This window comes from Aythya fuligula, chromosome 2, assembly GCF_009819795.1.
Source record: "Aythya fuligula isolate bAytFul2 chromosome 2, bAytFul2.pri, whole genome shotgun sequence".
In the NCBI taxonomy this organism is placed as follows: domain Eukaryota; kingdom Metazoa; phylum Chordata; class Aves; order Anseriformes; family Anatidae; genus Aythya; species Aythya fuligula.
The window spans coordinates 44,031,182-44,051,148 of NC_045560.1; the positions used below are offsets into that span (position 1 = coordinate 44,031,182).

The window sequence follows — 19,967 nt, forward strand, 5'->3', positions numbered from 1 at the left end:
GCATGAGCTCAAAGAGCAATATTGGCCTCCATTATCGAGGCTAACACTACGTCCAAGATCTCAAGCAGGGCCTAGCAAATGCTTGCACAGCACTTAGAGAAGGTTGTTCTGTGTATCTTGTATTAGCATGGGAGTCATCAGGCCACAATGGACCAGGGATCTAGACAATGGTATGAGCTGCCTGTCTCTAGATGCTGAGTGCCTGAAGTTGTAATCCTCTGAAAGCTACGCCAGAACTGAAAACATGTACCCCACCAAGGTGGAGAAAGGAAAGGATGCTGTGCTGACACTATCATCATATGCTTGGACCACTGAAGCCCTTGTTTCATAGGCTTTACCATTAACAGTGGCAATTCCTCCTTGCCATTGTAAAGATCACAGATATCTTCAGAAAATCTCTTTAATTCTGAACAGATTGACAGAAATCCATGGGTTTCTGTTGACACAGATTCCACATCTTTGTATTGTCAGCACGTGAAACCTACACACAGCAGCAAACCTGAACATCTGCACCTCTGCAGACAGCAGAGACATCATGCCTGCCAGAAATACGTTGGTCTATGAACATTATTCCACACTGACAATCAAAGAAGCAGTGATCAACATCCTCCCTAAAAACAAGGCAATTCAGAAATGTCACTTCCGTTGTCACAGTTGATGTCACTGAAGTGTCACTTGGAGTTAATATTAGCCTAATCAAGCCAATTATAGAGTACTTAGGTATTTAAAAGGCTCTTGGATTTGACTTTTGATATGAAAATCTGCATATCCCTAGATGTTTTATGAATTTTAAATGGTTCAAAGTTCAACTTTAAGAGCAAGAGCTTTCACCACACTTAGGAAAAATACCTCTGGCGTTTAAGCAGAAAGGGACGTTTTGCCTTGCCAGCTGGGGTGGGCTGTTAGCACAGCTTTTTACAGAGATTTAGCAAGAATTGAAAGCCCAAACCCTCTTATGAAGGGCTTACTTCCAGCCCCTCCACTGGGGGCCATGGTTTCATGAAGGATTGCACCCTGCTCCTTCACTCTGAAGGTAACAGATAAAGGCTAACACAGAGCAACATGGATACATGTGATGCTTGCCTGGAAACTTAAGGGGTACCCCCAGCTCCCAGCCTGGGGTTACAACTAGGACAGGGCACAAACCTCTGCATGGTGGCTGTGGTCCCCGTTCACCTAATACTGAGATGAGGTTTGCCTGAAAACCTACATGCTGCTGCTCCAGAATCAGAAGAGGTACTTCAGAACTCCCACTCATCTGCTGCAGCAGCTAAACTGGGCAGAAATTTGTCTGTGACATCTATTTTCTCCTTTCTTTAGCACAGAAGCTAATGAAGAGTTTCACGTACACATAATTGTCATGCACGGCAGTTTAATCTCCCTATGCGATCTTCATGGTCTAAACACACAAAGAAGATACATTGATTCTCACATAAATGAGGAGCTGGGGCATAAAATAAGCAGGAGGGAGGGACAGTGATGTTACTCCCTCAAGAAAAAAAACATACCTTTGGGATAACAGATGTCCTTGAGGGAAGGTCAAACTAGAGCAATTCCAATATCAGAAAAGTGAGCTTGCATTTTAATAAATCGGAGTTTGTTAAATGCAGAGGCAAGATGGTACATAGTCACATTTTCTTAACTCCTTCACTCAAATGCAGTGCTTCCCCTGCCACTTGCATCTCCAGAGTACTAAGAGGACAGACCTTGAAAAGGAGCAAGACAAGGAGCTCAGAGCTCCACCCAAGCATCCTCCCAGTCCTTCCTGGGCACAGCACAGCCCTGCAAACACCACCTCTCATCTCCTAGCTGTGCACCCTAGTGAGCATGCAGGTCCCTGCCCTCCCTTTCAGGCCAAACTGCATGCAACAAGCCAGTTCCCTTCAAACCTCTGAGGAGCACCAAACAGGCAAGATATGTGGAAGGGAAAATTCATCACTTCAGTGAGGAAAAAAAAAAAAAAACAAAAAAAAACACACACTACCTCGACAGGTTTTGTTTTATTTAAAAAGGGCTGGGTGTTTGCAATATTTACAGCACTCCTCAGGGAGATGATTGAATGCATTGGCAGCTGATAAAGTGGACAAGGGTGTACAATAAAGACATTCATCACATGTGCATTTAAGCTATGTATGGTTCATAGCATACCTAATCAGTAGTCGTCTCCCATTCTGTACACAAACTCAGTCTCCTGTCTTTCCAGGCACATTCAATAAATAACTAATTTATACCCTTCTGTGATCCAAACAATCCTGTCCCCAGATGGACGAGTCTGGGAGAAGCAATTCAAATTCCTGCGTCTTGAAACTCAAAGGGCGTGGAAGGGCTGCCCCATCCATCCCTGGTACCTGCATCCTGAATTCTCACAGGCTTCCTAGCCAGACTCACAGCCACCCTGCCACATATATATTTGTCTGTGCTAACTTTATGTATCTGACTTTAGCAACACAGACTAGGAAGATTATATCCTGAGAGGTTCATTGCTGCTTTTCAGGTCTCTTCAACCAATGCTATAACCTTTTCTTACATTCAAGCGTGAATCTTTTAAAAGCATGAAGCCAGATTAACAATCTGGAGAAGGGGACTTTCTTTTGAGGTTGGTTGATCAGAAAACAGGAGACAAGTATATATTTACAAAAAGTGAATACCATATATAAATTTGAGGATTTTTCCACCTGCAAGAATTCGATTGTGCTATATACAGAAAAAACTCAGCTTGATGTAGGTCCCCTCTTTACAATTACTTGCCACATTTTTCTGATTTCTTACTCTGTATTTACTATTCTGTTTTGCTGCTGTACAGAGTTTCTTCTATTGCAATCAGCGTGGGTGTCTGGAGTGTGAGCTGTTAGATTTCTGCTCCTCCCCTCATATCAACACACTGGAGGTTATCACAAGCAGCTACTGTAAGGAGCCTAGTTAGAGGTTTGTAGGATCTCACGCAAAAACATGAAAGACTAGAAGGAAGAATGTTTTGTCTCTTAGCAGAGAGTTCAAGGAACGGGTACAGACAGGATAAATAGAAAAAGCTGCGCAACTTACTTGTGGGTTTGTAAATCCTATGTAAGAGTGATACACTAGAATGAAACGTTCACGGAAACACCCTTTTAAAAATTCAATTAGTGAAAAACTTACTGGACTTGGAAACAGCAAGAAGACTGTCACAAGAACTCTACACCTACCCCAAAATAAAAAACATTCCTCACATTCTGTACACATCTTTTACGTGAAGATGTAAACAAAAGAGATTGTGTTAAGAGAAATTTATATTTATGTATTTTCTTTATGCTGCTGTATGCCAGCCCATAATTGATCCCGTTTTGCAGACAATCACTTAAAGGTTAACATTCCAAGAAAATTAAAGCTGCTTAGACAAAGTCACAATGCTATATTTTCAGAAAAGGTCAAATCATGGCATGTCATAAGGCACCACACCATAATACCTTCTATTTTGTTCTGTTCTCATAGATGCCTCACAAAGCATTTGTATTTTATAGAAGGATGCACCCAAAGTTCAGATAAAAAGGAATCCTATGATTGTTCCTCTTTATTTAGAAGGCGTTAAACACAAAGGATAAAAATACTGCATTTTTAAGGAACATCATGAAGGCACAATGCCTGCAGCTTATGCATTTTTGTATGCATTTTATCTACAAAATACCTGCATATAAGCGTTCTTCAAAGAATCTATGTAAATTTAAATTAAAAAAAAATGCGTAATGCCTCCAACATCTCCTCCCTGCTTTCAGCAACTAATGAGTTAAAGATGATAAATACCATTAACAAAGAAAGAGGATCTTTCCTTTGTTTCCCAAAGAATGCGGAAGCCTGACTTCTAGTAATGTATTTATATACTCGGCAAAGTTCCCTAAGTATACAATTTTGTTTCTAGTTTATTATTACTTAAAAAGCATTTTTATCATCTATAGGACAATCATAAAAGTAATTAAAATTACTGTTTCCTATTACTGATCATATCTGCGTGTATTTGCCTCCTTACAGGAAAATAAGGATAAAACACTCTGCAGTCAACACCTCCAAAAGCCATATAGTCTTCCTTCATTCCACAGAGAAACTAACTGATGTCAAGTTTTATTTTATATTTATTACATATCTAATTCCTGATTATGATTCAAGTTAAAACATCACATATTGTGCATCTGAATTGCATTTTGGATGTAAAATTTGCTCTATTGATAACCCAAAAGGGGCTCAAATAAGCTGCCGATGCCACAAACAAAAAAAAAAGTTGAAGCTAACCCTGAAACCACACAATAGGAAAACGACAAAATGCACAGCTTGCTCCTACCACCTACACTTCTGCTGGCTGATGTTTAGGTCTCACATTGATTCTGACGGGATTACTTTAGAGCCTGGAGAAAAGTATCGTTAAACATCACCAGCAGCTGTAGCATCATGCACTGATTTCATGAAAAAGGGGCTGACTGCTAGAGGTTTGTACAAATAGGGAACAGCTCTAACCAAACCAATTACAAATTAGCAATATGCTAACAGAAAACAATGATTTCGGTGCTCGATTTAAAACAGCATCTTATCGTTCTTTTGAGCCTGTCAGTTCCAAGCCTTACTGACCTCTTCTGTAAGGAAAGCAGCAAGTGTCCTGGCAATTCTTCTCCAAATAACACAGAAGTAACAGGCAGCAAGTTTTCCCAAGAAAAATAGCTCTATTTAAAAAAAACTGATTTGCAAGTTCAGTCACTAAAATTACACACTACTTAATTGAGATAGCTTGTAAAATGTGCACATTTCAAGTCTAAGATACTAATATTATGCTGAAATATATGTCAGAAACATAAGATCAGTATATTATAAGACACCTATCTGCAAGAATAGTCTGGATCCAATAAAAGAAAATAAGAGCCAAACTGCACATTTATATGCAACTCAATATTAATTAGTTTCTCCTCAAAAATGTATACAATCATTTTTATCATTTAATTTTTGACTCTAATAACGCCTGAAAAATCTAAGAGTCAAAAATATGTACCTGAATGAGTGTTATATGTTTTTTAGATCTGCCAGGTAGACTGCTAGCATGCCCGTTCCCACCCAACTTTAACCCAGCACTGGCAGCGACCACGCAGCACCATGCTGAGCAAGGCGCCTGGCGCAGCACCGTACGCTCACAAGGACAGGCGAGCTGATGCGCAGTACCCCAGTGCATAGGAAGAAGGATGCAATGCAGCAGAAGGGGTTTTGAAAGTCCTTGGCAGATTTTATTTTCAGTTTTGAAATGAATTTGGGGAAGAGTAAGGCCCACCCACCCTATTCTGAATGCTGCCTGCTGAAGCCACAGCGTGGCTTACGCAGCGTTTCCAAAAAACCTGCTCACACCCCTCTTGTTCCTTTCTACCTGATGTGCCTGTCTTTCTGCAAATACTGATGCAACCCAGTTCTGTGGGTATTACGGCAGGGAAAGCAGCAGAAATTATGTTTCCCTATATAATACAGTAGTCTTCAGAGTGCAACACTAGCAGTCATTTGCATACACAGTAATGGATGAAAAAAGAGGTGGGGGAAAAATAACTATTCCGTCTGTTCCTTCCAAAAGGAGGTACACGACCTTCCTCTGTTTCTAAACTTTTAACCATAACACACAGCTGGTGTAAGCAGCTGAAAAGGATCCAGAGCCAGTAGCAGGGTTTTTCCCTTGCATCTGTGACAAGGCAGCAGGAGTGCATACCTCCACATTTAAATGCATACAGCGAGGCTATATTGTAATACAAGCACACACAAGGACAGACATTCACATCCCCTATTTGCTTGGAGGCGATCCTAAGCCTGCACGATGCAAGTGCAATACTGATTATAAAGATTTTTTTTTTTTTGCCATGCACTACGAGCACTAATGTTTTATCACCACTTTCGGAGAGCAATCTGCAGGAAGAAAATTACAATAAAATGCAAGATATTTCGAGTTCCCCTGCGTGCAGTTCCCAAGCTGGGCACACAGCTACCGAGAAACCATGCAGCACTATCTATTCAGAGGCCATGAATACGTTCAATTAAAACCAAGAAGCGCGATCTTGGAAGAGGGGATACGGCGATTGCACCCTCCTCCAGTGGCTAGCCCTCCTGTCAAGTGATGCAGTGCATGAAATGCAAGCCGAAATATTTCTCGCTTCCCATGCAAGAAAGGAAAACAGAAAGTGCGGATTTCAGGAGGAGGAAACGCTTACCTTTTTTTTCTTTTTTTCTTTCCCCTGCCCATTTGCGAAGCCAACAAAAGCAGCACCTGCGTGGGAAAGGCGTCTGAGACGGAGTGCGAGGAGCAGAGGCAGGGACACCCGGCGGTGCCCCTGCTCGCAGCAGGCACGGCGAGGCACGAGCACCCCCTCTGCAGCGCAGCGGGCGGCCGTAGCCAGGAGACAGAGGTGCTTAAATTAGAAAACCGCTGCCGGAGGAAATAAACGGGAACCACAGCGACCCCCTCGACCCCAGCAGCTATCAAATCCGGGAAGATATAGTGCACATCTGTTTTACGAGGCCCCCGGGGAGCTCCAACTCCAGCTACTTACCCTGTCTGCATTATTAATAGATGTTAATGGCTCCATTATATCGGAGAGAAGCCTCTTCCTCTTTATAATATGGAAAATCCAAGTTAAAGAAAAAAACAACAAGAAAACCTGCACTCCGAGAGGCAGCAGTCAGCTTCTCAGTCCCACCAAGTGCAGAACTGCACCCCTGCCTCCCGCGCCGTCCTCACCGTACTGATTTGGTAGCCAAAAATCAATCCAAGGCAGTCAGCAACCGCAATAAAGCAAACAGGCAGACAAAGACTTCCTGCCATAAGGCAACTCCTGAATACACAGTTTTCTTTTTAATCAGGTTCTGTGTATAAGCTCTAGCTGAAATATTTCAATTTTAACGCAAATGACACACTGCAAAGAACAGAATAGACCCACACCGCTCATGTCTCTCTTCCCCCTGAAAATACATGGCTTTATTTCTGCAGCAGAAGTTATCCATCACCTCACAAAGTATTATTTGGACCGACTTGATGACAAAGTATCCTCTGTCAAGTCTTTGATTCAGTTGATGAATAAAGGAATGTGATCCTAAAGCATCCCTAGGCTGTGTTTTTGTTAATGCACCGATTTCCTCAGGGTCCATTCATCCTCAAGGTAGGTGTACTGCAGTCAGGCACCAAAGTGGCAAAAGACCTTCCACAAAAGATATTGACCTATTTTAATCTGATCCATGTATAAATGCTGCAGAGCTACCACTGGGAATAAGTGGACTAAAGGCATTTTTAACCCCTTCGTAGCACCGGGATGAACGAGTCTGCATCAACAACAAACACAACCTCCAAGACCGTAAGTTTACCCTAGCATCAGTGGAAGAGATCGAGCTAAGAGCCACGCGAAGTGCTACAGCTTGCTCAAAGAAACAGACACCTCTTCCGCTCAGTGTTGCCATCAGATAATTCTGACTGGCGGCTATAAAATCGCCAAGTGCCAGAACAGACTTCACCCGGTCCCCTCTCGCCCTGCCGTGCACGGTACCGACGTGAAACCCAACACAAACCCGCAGAGGATGCGCTCACTCCCCTTCAGGACAGCGGCACCCCTGAATTAATTGCACGGTGACATTTTTTGCATACAGGGAGGTGGGGGGGGGAAAGCGCGAACGCGTGGAGAATCACCTTCTCGCGTTGCAGATGCACGCTGCAGCTGTTTGCTGGCTTTCGGCAAATGAATGCGAAGTGCCGCTAATTCTTCCAAGACAAATGTAAGCGATTGGCTTTGTTGCCGCTCGCCTCTGCGGCTTTTGAGACCACGCAAGCACGCCGCAGACACGAAATCACAGGGTCTGGCGGTATTAACTGAATTACAGGCAGCGCTGATGTGATCATCTTCATCTCTCTCGCGCGCTCTCTAATTATTTATCCAGATCGAGCCTGACTGCTGGAAAATTAGCTCTCTACAGGAGGTAACAGAGCTGAAAGGTTCTTTTTACCAAGAAATGATGGGCTGGCCTCTAGCAGTACATAAGCCAGTGCACAGTTGTAAGGAAATGTCACGAGATGTAAATTTGCAAGTAGATTTCTCTCCCTCCCAGAAGAAAGAAGACATTCTTAGAAGATATGAAAATACACATGCATTCATACAGAACACAAAATAAAAAGACACAAAATAAGAAGTCCACCTAAATTCCTGATCCTGAACTTAAAAGAATTTACTTAAATTTGGAAGGAGAGATGTATTTTGGCCAGATCTTCTTATTGCTTCATATATTTGCTCCCACTTGCTTTTCATAAAAAAAAAAAGTTGGTAGTTTGCACTTATACAAAAAGATTACACTTCTTGCCATCAACTGCAAAGAGACCAAGTTTTAGTTCTGATGTTTGGGGGGTTACAAATGTGAGTGTGATGACACCAATATTTTATTCACTTGATCAAACCAACTTAGAGAAGAGTGGAGAAAGCAAAAATGATTTTTTTCAGAAATGATTTTTTTAAGCTCAAGATGCTCCTTTAGCATGGAACAATCTAAAAAAAAAATCTAAAAGCTACTGAACCTATTTTTTTTTTAAAGCAATTAAATCTGCCAAACACGGGTGGTTTAAAAGGAACAGCTTTCAAATTATTTTCGATTAGCAAGGCTATCATTACGAGCTGATTTGCTGTACTGCATGCATATACAGACACGTTTTTCATGCACTTTAATGTACACTTCGGTCCAATTCTAGTCGCATGTAAGGCCAACATAAATTTTAGTGCTAAAGAGCTTTAACTTATTTGCCCATTTGAAGCATTATGCACACAAAACATTTACACTGAAATAATGCAGCCGTACAACGCAGATACACTGAATTCGGTATCGACGAGCTCTGCAACTTAACTGCTTATTAAAAAAAAAGATGGAAGCAGATCAGAGGATGAACCTCCTCACTTGCTGCATTTGCAGCCCTTTCCATAGCATCAAGCCTTCCCAAATCTTTTAATTGTGCTGGGTGTTATGCATGCCAGGGATGGAGCGAGAGTAGTTGTCAGCCCACCTGACTGCAGAACAAAGAGCATTTTTTCCTCCCAGCATTTGTTACTGATGCTTGAGCCACACCCTTTGGTCCTTACAAAACGCACTCTCACATTCTCCTTTTTCCTGTTCACACACAGAGCCATTTTCTCCCCAGTAATAAGACATCAGGGATTCTCACGCTCCAGAATTACTGCACTTGGGTTGCGCAGTTTTTGAACCCCTGAACACGTCTGAGGGAGGGATGGGGGCTCTGGGTGATGCTGTGTTTTGGCAGTGCAGGGAGCCTCTTGCTCCCCTCGGGATGCTCGGTTGTGGCCAAGGGCACAGCCTCTGAGGTGGCTTCAGAGCAGGCTGGGTGCAAGGACAGAGGAAGAAAAGCCCCAAACCAGATAAATACCAAAATAAAGAAGTCCTACACCCTCCTCCTCTCCCAATCTTCCCCAGGATCAAAATGCTCAGGGCAGCCCCAATGTGCCAGGCATGGATCCCCATCTCGCCCCCTGCAAATCCCTGCCATGGAAAGGCTATTTCTGTACTGCTCCACTCAGAGGCCCTCCTGCCTCTCATGTCTCACCCACACACCAGCCAGGACTGCGGATCACAGGCACATGGCCGCTGCAGAAACAGATATAAACCAAAAAACCTTTTAAGTGAGCTGTAGAATACCCCAAGCATCCTGTATTTTTTTTTCAGATTTATATAATGAGGCATATTCCTGCCTCAATCTATTTATAAGACAAGCAAGCAACACAAGGCAAGATGCAGACAATGCGAGAACAGGTACCTGTGAAACAACCTGTGCCACTTCTGCCTGTCACAAACATCTCCTTCACCTCCGCTTCATACTCCCGTGCTTCTGGAGGAAATCCAGCAACACTGCCCTGCCAGCCTTTTCACAAGGCAGCAGCAACAACTCGTCTGTGTTTTCAGCAGCTCCATAGCAGCAGGCAAGCTGCAGGCATCCCGACAGCCCTTTTATTTCCTCAGGCACCCAAGTTACACATTCTGACCCACTGAGTTACAAGAAGGGTGTTTCCTCCAAGGTTTCAGAGCAGGCAAGGTTAAGGAATCGCTTAACTTAGCCAGGATTTCTCTTGCAAAACCAGCACTGCTGCAGCCTCTGAGGTTTGGTGTAGGTTTTTTTTTTTTTTTTTTTTTTTTAAAAAAAAAAAAGGTTTTGTTCAGCTGTTCCTTGGTATTTGATATATTTTGACCCAACATGATGTGTCATGATCCAACAGCCACACACACACCCCGAAGATAAGCAGTGGTGCTCCTGAGCTGGAGCGTGACACAGCACAAAAAAGACCTGTCGCCACTTCAGCATTAAGCCTCCAGAAAAACTTTAAGTCATACTATTCTAGACTAACCAAATACAGCTTTAAACCTAAAAAATAAAATCCGTACCACCCAGGACGTGTTGGACTGCCGACTGCTAAGCGTTCTGGTGACTATTTTGGCTGTGGGTGTGGGTGGAGATGTGTCCTGAGTTTCCTACTGTCATTGCCATGGCTGTTCATGGGGTGCATGTTCTCAGAGATCCCTGCTCCTAAGGACAGTGACCCACCAAAGGAAGTAATCCAGGCTGGGATGTCAGCTGAGGAAGACAGGCAGTGGATTATCTGGCTGAAACCGTAAAGCATGCTGGCCTAAAAGTTATTTCCATGGCGCTGAAGACATACCTGAAGGAAAAACATGTCTCCAGGACACTGCATGTTGCATGAGTGGCCAAGCAGCCCTCAAACACACAAAGCAGTACAGGGTACCACAGCTCTTAGCATGAACAGCAGGCACACGAATGCTCAGCATTTCTTGGTGCTAACAGTGAGCCCATGCAGTTTATCACCATGAGGTGATTTCCTTCCCACCAAGCAGTGGCACCTGCTGGAACCAAGGACAGAAACCAGGTGGAGTAGCAGGAACACCATCAAGCCACCAAGTACTGCGACTGTCAGGAGCATTAATCCTGTCTTCCTTTTTTAAAGTAATAATCCCTATCTATTAGCAATCAAACAGGCACATTTACTTGCACTGCTCTCAGTTCATGCAGATTTCAACTCCCCGTGCAAGGGTAAAGCTGCCACTGTGGGTGTTTGGGGGACGCTCCCTGCCTCCCTCCCAGCCTCCTTCCTTCCTCTGCACTCGCCTTCCTCCTTCAGGCCCACCAGCCCTGCAAGCTGCTTCTCAGCCATCCCCAGCGCTCCCGTCGCTCTGTCAGGGCCGCCTTTTTCAGTCACAGACGGTGATGACAAATGACAGCCTCCATAACCCAGCCAGCAACGCTGTCCAGGGGCGAAGCCAGACAGCCACGGGGCCTTCCTGCCGAGCACGCATCACCCACAGCCCTACATCCCATCCACCCGACAGGGCCACAGCCCCTCAGCAGGCTTTGGAGCACACAACACCCCCCCCACCACTCCTCCAGCCAGCAGGCATCACTTTCACTGAAGGAAAAAGCCTTTCTTCCCCCAAAAGAAGGCTGCACGCAGACCCGCACACTGTGTATTCCAATATGCTCTGGTAGCGACAGCCAGCTAGATGCATGCAGACACCCCGGGGATCGACCTCTCTATCAGGAATACCACCCGTGTTTTAGGAACCAGCCTGCAAGGCTGTGAGGGGCAGGAATTCAAGCCCTGCTTCCCACCTCACCCATATGAATGGGGTAACAAAGCAGGAGCATGATGCCCGTTTCTCCCCTAAGGATCACGAACACCTTCACAAACACCAGACCTGACAGCACGCTCACAGGATCTCCATACACAGCACTCCCTCCACCACACCCAGTTCTTAGCTGGAGAAGCAATGCTGGAGGGAGGCTTACATCTGCGTGCCCAAGGTCCGGCTTGGCACTGGTGACAGACTGATCTGCTTTCAGTCCCTCACACATCCAGCTTTCAACCCCTGGGTGGGTTAGTCCTCGAGAAGCGCTTTGAAGGAAAATAGTTTTGCACATTTTCCAAGCTAGGGAACCAGCAAAGACGTGATGAGGCTGCGTTTCTGGGACCAGCTGCAGCATCACCCCCTGCAGCAAGCTTCACCCAGCCTGCACCAGCTCTGTGCTCCCCATGTGAGCCCATCCCCAGCAGCACCCCAGGACAGGGCAAAGAGGAAACAAGGGATAACTCACACCAGAATTGCCTACATCTCGTCCAGTTTTCTGCCTGCTCCTGCCCTGGCTCTTTGGGACCTTGTGATCCATCAGCAGCAGAGATGTTACACACAACCACCAGCACAATACCTATCACAACGTGCTGAGAGCACTTCCACCAGCTTCCAGCAAAACCCCCAAGCCCTCACAGGTGACTTGCATTGTCCATCTGCTCCTCTGGTACCTCTGCAGACCCTCTTCCCCACAGAAGGTTTCTGAGGGTAAATGCACACCACTACATGGCTCTGAGGACTAATGCACACAGTTTTATTGACAGTAGTGCTTTGCCTCACCCTGGTGAACATTTGGTTCAAGAAGCCTGGATGAGACTAGCACTTTGGAATAAAGTCCACAGCGTACAGGCAAGCTCAGTGAAAACCCAGAGCTCGTGCTACCAGAGCTCTGTACGGACAGGTGAAGTGCACAGTGCCTTCCAAAGCGAAAGGCTCCCCACCTGGCCAACTGCAACATGAGCAGGCACCAGCAACGATTTTGGATAAGAGCTCTCACTGCTGGACGCACAGCCAAGATGACTGGAGGCAGCCCTTCCTTGCAAGATGCTCAAGCCACCTATGGTGTCCTTACCTTAACAGCTAGGCAAAAGAGCAAAGCAATACTTTTCTTTCATTTGCGAAGAAATCTAGACTGGAATTCCCTCTCTCAAAAAAACAATCAAATTTAGACTCACACTTTGGTAAATCCTTAAAATAATCTATTTATTATTCACTGACCTCTAAGACAAACGCTGATTTTCACCAGAATAAAGAGCAGCCAAAACCTCAGCCAGACCTATCTGTCACCAGGCTGGAGCCTCCCAGCACAAGGATGCCAGAAGGTGGTGACAACTCATCAGGACACCATGGAGCTTACACCTTCCTTCTTATAAAACCTGAGTCACACCCTAAGATTTACCTTCCTTCATGTGCTACCCCTTCGTAGCGAACGGGGAAAAATAAAATCCATTCAGCAGGGAAAGTAGTTCTTTGCTAATTGGAAAAAAATACTATTTTTCCTCTTTTCCTTCTTCCTCATTCATGTTCTCCCCCCTTTTGCTTTAAAAAAAATGAAATTCCAAGCAGACATGAAATTAACAGCATATTGCTGAATTCCTAAGGACCACATTTGCTTTGGAGGTTGGACATCCCAAGTCTCCAAGAGCAACTGCTGATTTACATCAGCTAGATAGGTCAGCATTTATTTTTCCTTTTTTTCAAGTTGATGGGTTTGCTTTTTAAATACAAAAAAATGGGACTTGAGCTGAAGTAGAGCTACCACATCCAAGAAGTTTTTTGGTTTGTTAGAAAGGCTGAACTACTTCCTCAGAAAAAACTCCGAATTGGAATTGACTGGTGTGTGAGACCAGCAGTTAGCAAGAAAAAAAGAGCAGACTCCCAGCTATTTTTCCCCACAGCCAAACCCGCTGGGCAAACACAACTGTATTCACTATTTACCTTGGGGCAGGACCCAGAGTCCTTAAGCAGGTTAAGGACTCTACTGTGTTAATCTTTACATCAGGCCGGTGTAACACGCATCATATTTAAACAAAATCATGTCAATCCCTCTTTAGCAAGGGGCTGCAGCAGGGGGACAGGACGCCAGCCTCCTCCACCCTATGCGCACGTTGCGGTACAATCTGCTGCCTTCCATAAACACTGCCATTTGTCTTCTCTTTAGATGCATTGCAGGAATATTTCCATATAAGCCCTATTAGAATAAAAATGACAGTGTGACAAACAGCTTCGCAAATAGGTCTGCTGCTCAAACAAAGCACAGATGCAACACGCTGATTTTCAGAAATATGCTGTGTAATTCACAAGTGCTACTAGTTGATCTGAAACCCAGTAAATTTAGGCAGTCGCTTTATATCTTCCCCATCACAATACCTACTTCCTTAAATACACAGCTGAAGTAGAGCATGTGCTCTCCTCCCGCAACAGTTCCCCCAATCCCCTCCTTCTCCTCCCCTCCAATTTAGGCTGATTACAGGTTTCAAAAATCTTAGAGATTCATTTTTAAGTTCCATTTAAAATGCTGATTTTTACTTGTTTCCTTTTCATCTAGATCAATACTGCACAGATGATAAATACGTACCGTTTACCATTTATACGATTTCATCCTACCATTGAATATCCTAGAGTAAGCTTCGGAAAAAAAGTATCAGTTCCTGGATAGCACTTTACTTCCCTCCATAGCCTATTTCCTATTTACATTTTATCTATAATCGTAAGTCTGAGTGGGCTCTATTAATGCAGACACCCATTATAACATACAGATATTAAGCGTAGCAGAAAGGAGCTGCCTCTCGAAACATTCACTGCTCATTTTAAAGTTTGTCTAAATTTATGATGATGCTCCAGCGTATGCATTATTCTTTGCAAAACAGTGCCTCAGCGTTAAGATGTCACCACATTAGTTTTCTATTCAGTCTTCACCGAGAGGAGAAGCCACCATTTTCTTCTCGACACATGCAAATTAAATTCTGTTTGTCTCTACAGAAAGTATAAGCCTCAGAGAATTCTGCACGTCGGTGGCGAAACTGTCACCTAGCATTAAAAACAAGTATTAATTTGTAAATGAAATTCCTCAATCCTGTTTAAAGGAAGTAATTAAGCATTTAATGGGCTAACAAGCCAGCACAAATATTAGTTTTATTATTTCCAAGGTACCTCACAGCCATATAGAATTCCCTTCACACTGATGATCTTCTCTGTCAGAACAGAGAGACCCTCGCACAACATGATTTTTCAGTAGATGCAGGCTTACTTGAGTCTTGTAGGAGCTGTACATTTTATTCCACCGCAAATTTAGCAAAACAAATAGCTGCTCACGCATCTGGGATTATTCGACTTGATGCACCTTGCACGCATCCCGCTTACGAAATGCAACGCATTCTTCAATAATCACGCAGTATGTTCAGCTTTCCGAAAAGCTCAAACATTTTTCCTAGCAAGAAGGCTTAATAACGCTTTATCTCATTAAGCTAAGGTTTTTAAACAATGCCCACATTTAACTGAGATAAAGCGCTAGGTTTTCTGTGATTATCTAGCAATTCCAACTATTCGGTGTTACAGGAGTCTTAGAGCGCAGCTTAGGAATTTATTTTCCAGCAGCCCTGTGAAACTCGTGAAGTTAATTCATTGCACTCCCAAGAAAAGAAGCCTTAAAGAGAATGAGACAAGCCAGTTCGGGAGCTGTAGGCAGGCTGTTTTGCTCAAGGCTTTAATAATAATTTCATAAATACTCTCCCGAACTCCAGAATAGCCATGCTGCGACACGAGCCACAGCGGAATGAGCCCTGGCTCTCTGGTAATGCACAAAAATCCCGACATATTGCAGGGCAGCTGAAAGACACGTTCATTAACTTTGTTGTCGTGTCTTTAAAAAGGTCAGGCGGGATGCTGATTGCCAGACAACCACTTTGGTTCAGGCATTTTTATTAGACAAAAGGCTTACAGTTAGCACTGCATTGTGCCCCACCCATCTGACTCAGGATTGTCATGTTTTCACTCCATTAGGCTGTAGGGCTGTACTACAGTCTTCTAAGTAAGCATCCCCCAATACACCCGTGCATCTTAAACACGCACTTCTTTTCCTCCTCTCCTTCCCTCCCAGATAATATTTTGGCAGGTCAGACACGAGAAGGAAAGCCCCATGAATGAAACAATGAAGAAAGAGAGCAGCACTGACCTTTTCCTGTAATAACACCTCCCATCCCTCCCTCCCTCGCTGATTTCCAAAGTAGGAAACCGGTTCTTTACAAATGAAGAATTACCAGAAGAAACAAAAATAACCCTCCTCCAGAGCACCCACTCCCCCACACCAAAAAACAGGCAGGGGAGCCTGTATTAATCATTTTTCCTGACAATATTTTTAGCGAGGATTTTTCCTCCCTACCTTTTGAACAAGGCAGCCTGCATCGCCCTCGCTCTATCTGCATATGACATACTGCACAAAATGGTTAAAATAAGATGAAGCAAATGTTATTGTTTCCTCTCCCTGCACCATGCATATATATTGGCACTGCTACACAAACACACAGTATGTGAAAAGAATGTTAAAAACTTCATGAAATTCCAGCGCTGAAACTTTCGATAAACACATGGATTTAACCGTCTAATTCATAAGAAGTGCAAGTTGCTCATGAAAGAGCATTACATTTACTCAATCGCCATTTATATGAATGACTTTAGGCAGGTTTACCTCAACATTAAATACCAAATACAGGCTATCAGAGAATACTGAAGACACTGTGAAAGTACAGACAACATTTTCTGTTTTCAAAGCAATTTTAAGTAATACCACATTCTCTTCGGACTCACTCGCTGCGTACGCTCAGTTTAATTAAAACCAAAACTTGTAGCCCTTATTTGCCTTCTGAAAGGCGAGCCTGACTGAGAATAGCCAACAACAATATAATGCTAACACGAGTCAAAATGGAGCATCATTTAGCCGAGGTACTGAAGGGAAAATAATCAGGTAGGGCACGTTTTTCGCAGAAAGGCCCGATCGCCCCCGCCTTCCATTTCTAGAACTGCTCATCTCATGAGCATCCATTATTTTTCCCCTCCACGGCATCTTTTGAAGTGTATTTTGCGTCTCCAGACAGCCATCACGCATCTATGCGGTACCAGGAGTTTTCAGAAACACGGGCTTCTTTTGAAGGTAAAAACGCAGGCAGGGTAAGAAGAATAGTTACTCGTTACACTAATATTTCACAGCATGTATTTGACAGAATCCTATTAACCCACAATTACTTAACCTGTGGTGAAACGTGGCCAACTCTTCCCTCGGAACAGGCATTTAATAGGCAGATGTTTCATGCTGATAAGGCAGTTTGCATTCTTATTTCATTAAAAAACACAATTTTCACATGAAACAAGTTATATACATTACCATACCTCAGCTTTGCTCTGCAGTATTCATCTAGTCATTGAGTGTTGAGTGGCATTAAAGCAATCCTTGGGGTACCTACCTGCCGACATCTCAATGGCTCAAGAAAGGCCATAGCATTGCCGCAAACTAATGGAAAGATCTCATGCTTTCACATGAAAAGGTGAAATAGGTGCTGGTGGTGTGAGCACTGGAAATACAGGCAAGTTTTTGGCAAGTTACTCTTTTTTTTCGGTACGAAAAGCGGAGTCTTTCAGCCATTACCCACAATGCCTCCCAACCAAAAAAACATCTGCAATATGCTGCCATCCCCGTTTGTCGCAATCAACCCGCCTATTTAAAGAGAGGGGAAGAAAAAAAAAATAATCATCTGCCGAAATCCGCACAGACACACAACATGCCTGGTACTTACGCGTCGCACCGAGCCGCGTGTGGGAGGGCAGCCCTGGCGGCGCCAGCCATGGTGGAGACCTGCAAGACCCAGGGATTTGGGAAGATGTTATTCACCTGCCTGGCGGGTTGGAGCTGTAAAACACCCCACCCTTCCCCAGACCTACCACCTAGGATTTCGCCCATGATGCTCTCGTTTTAAATGCGGTATGCAAGGTGCAGAGAGATGCGTTCCAGGTATTTCAATGTTAGGGCTACACCATCAAGAGGAAAGAGCGCTTAAGAAACACGTAAAATGCATGGTTATGCATAACCATTTCCTCCCTGTCAAAGCTCAGTGAGGGGAAAAAAAGGCTTTAAGCCACTTATTTCACACCTTCAGGAGGTGCTTGGTTAGGGCAAATGGTGGACTCGCACTGCAACGTTTGAAATCAAGGTCTCCTCAAACACTCTTTTTCCCTTTCTCCTCCAAGTTGACGGTCCCTCTCAGCCAATTTTGTGTGATTTATCTAGTTCATTAGAGAGCAGAACCACCCGTCCTGCTGCATGAAGTGCTTTAACATCTATGCCGGGCAGGCAGCTGTTGCTGCAACGCCACAGGAGGAGAAGGGGCTTGCTGGAAGGAAGCATCACCAAATCCCATCCTTTTTGGCTTCCTTCACCAACACAGCTGTCTTACAACCACCACCCTGGTGCGAGCGGTGTGGCAAAACCACATTTGGGTGGTGTTCTGGTTCTGTGACCGCTCCGACCTACAGCCAAAGCCTGGATGGTGCCCAAGGGGGGCTGAGCACTCGTCACAGCCCCACAGACACCCAGCAATGGGACCACCGCCTCCTGGGTCACCCGGCATCGGGGTTGGATCCTGATGGACCCCTCCCTGGCGCAGCCCCCAGCGGGAGGTGGGCGCATAGGGCGCTCCCATGGCCACACCGTGCTTCTGGAACCTTCCCAGATGCCCAAGGTGGGCAGACTCCTGGTGTGGGTCTGTGATGGCCCCACAGCCGGGCTCACAGAGCAGCTCTCCGGAGGGAAATAGGGTTGGGAAAGCAACGCAGGGCGTGCTTTAGGGTGGTTCCACGCGGGGCAAAGTGCAGTTGGGATGCGATGCTGGTGGGACTTCGGGGAATAACAGGACTTGACGGGTGGTGGGGGCGTTGTAACTTCAAGCAAAAAACCCCAAACCACCAAAATCACAGCGGGGAGCACCCACCCAGCACACACCCTACAGCATTGGCACCGCGGCTGCCCGGAGGGTGGGGGGGGGGGGGGAAGGCGGCCGCTCCCCTGCGCCCTCCGCATCATGAGACGAGACCGCGGTGCCCCCCCGGTACCCGGTGCCCCCCGGTACCCCCGCGGGGACCCCCTCCCACCCTCCCCTCGCGGCATTTTCGGACTTGCGGAAACTTTTCCACCGGGAGCCGCTGCCAGGGGGCTCCCCCCACCCCACCCACTCCACCCCCAGCCCTCGGGGACCCGCATGGAGCGGGGGGGGGGGCTCCCCACACCCCCCCCACACACCCCCCAAAACCCCACCGGGGGCCGTCCACGCACCAGGTCCGACCCCCACCCCTCCAACCGCGTATTAGGGGGGGGGTCCCAGCACTCACCCCGGGGGGGGCCCCGCTGCGGAGGGGCGCTGCTCGCCCACCTGCACGGCTGGGGCTGGGGCCGGGCACGGCGGCGGCCTCCCCTGCTGCAGGAGGCAGGCAGGGGCGGGGGCGGCGGGGCCGTATATACCGGGCACCCCCGCCCCCGCGGGAGGGGAGGGGAAGGGAGGGAGGGGAAGGGAAAGGAAGGGAAGGGGGGGGGGTGATGGAGAACGGGAGGTGGTGGGGGGGGGGCGGCGCGGTGCGCGCACACGCGGCGGTCAGGTGACGGGGGGGGGCACTGCGGAGCCGGGCGGCGGCCGCGGGGTGCGCGCACACGCGGCACACACACACCGGGCACGGGGACCCCCCGGGTGTGCCTCCCTCCTTGCACACGTGGAGTGATGTTCATTAAGGGGGGGGTATTGGGGAAATGGGGGGGGGATGCAGGTCGGGGAGAAAATGAGGGGGAAAAGGAAAAAAAAAAAAAAAAGGGGGGTGAAAATAATGAATGGGAATGGAGCGGAGAAAGGAAATGGGAAAAGGGAAGGGACGAGAATAAAAATGAAGTGTGCAGAAATGAGAATAAAATGTTACAAATAAAATATAATAAAAAATAAAAATGAAAAATAAAAATAAATAATAAAAATAAAATAAAAAATAAAAAAATAAATTATAAAAATAAAATATAAATAAAATAAATTATAAGAATAAATACATATAAATAAATAATCAATATCAATGTAATAAACTCCATTCCATTCGTTTATATTTTATTTTACATCAAACCCCTCCATCACCACCGGCAGGTTGGGCAGGGGGTCCCCCAGCAATCACTGCCCCCCCCCCCCCCCCCAGCGCCTCGCTGGCTGTCAGGCCGGCTGCGCTTCACGCCCTGCGAAGGAATGAGTTTAATTAAAAATATTGACCCCAGTGTTATCTCT

At 45.6% G+C, this 19,967-nt stretch overlaps 1 long non-coding RNA gene across 1 annotated transcript; it reads right to left on the reverse strand.

Annotated features, from left to right (window-relative positions):
* Positions 1 to 6,218: 6,218 nt before the first annotated feature.
* LOC116486663 lies at positions 6,219 to 19,116 on the reverse strand. Its single transcript, XR_004252983.1, has 3 exons — positions 19,045 to 19,116; positions 17,457 to 17,515; positions 6,219 to 6,256 (listed from the first exon to the last, which is right to left on the reverse strand). It is a non-coding gene; the product is annotated as an uncharacterized LOC116486663 (long non-coding RNA).
* Positions 19,117 to 19,967: the final 851 nt, after the last annotated feature.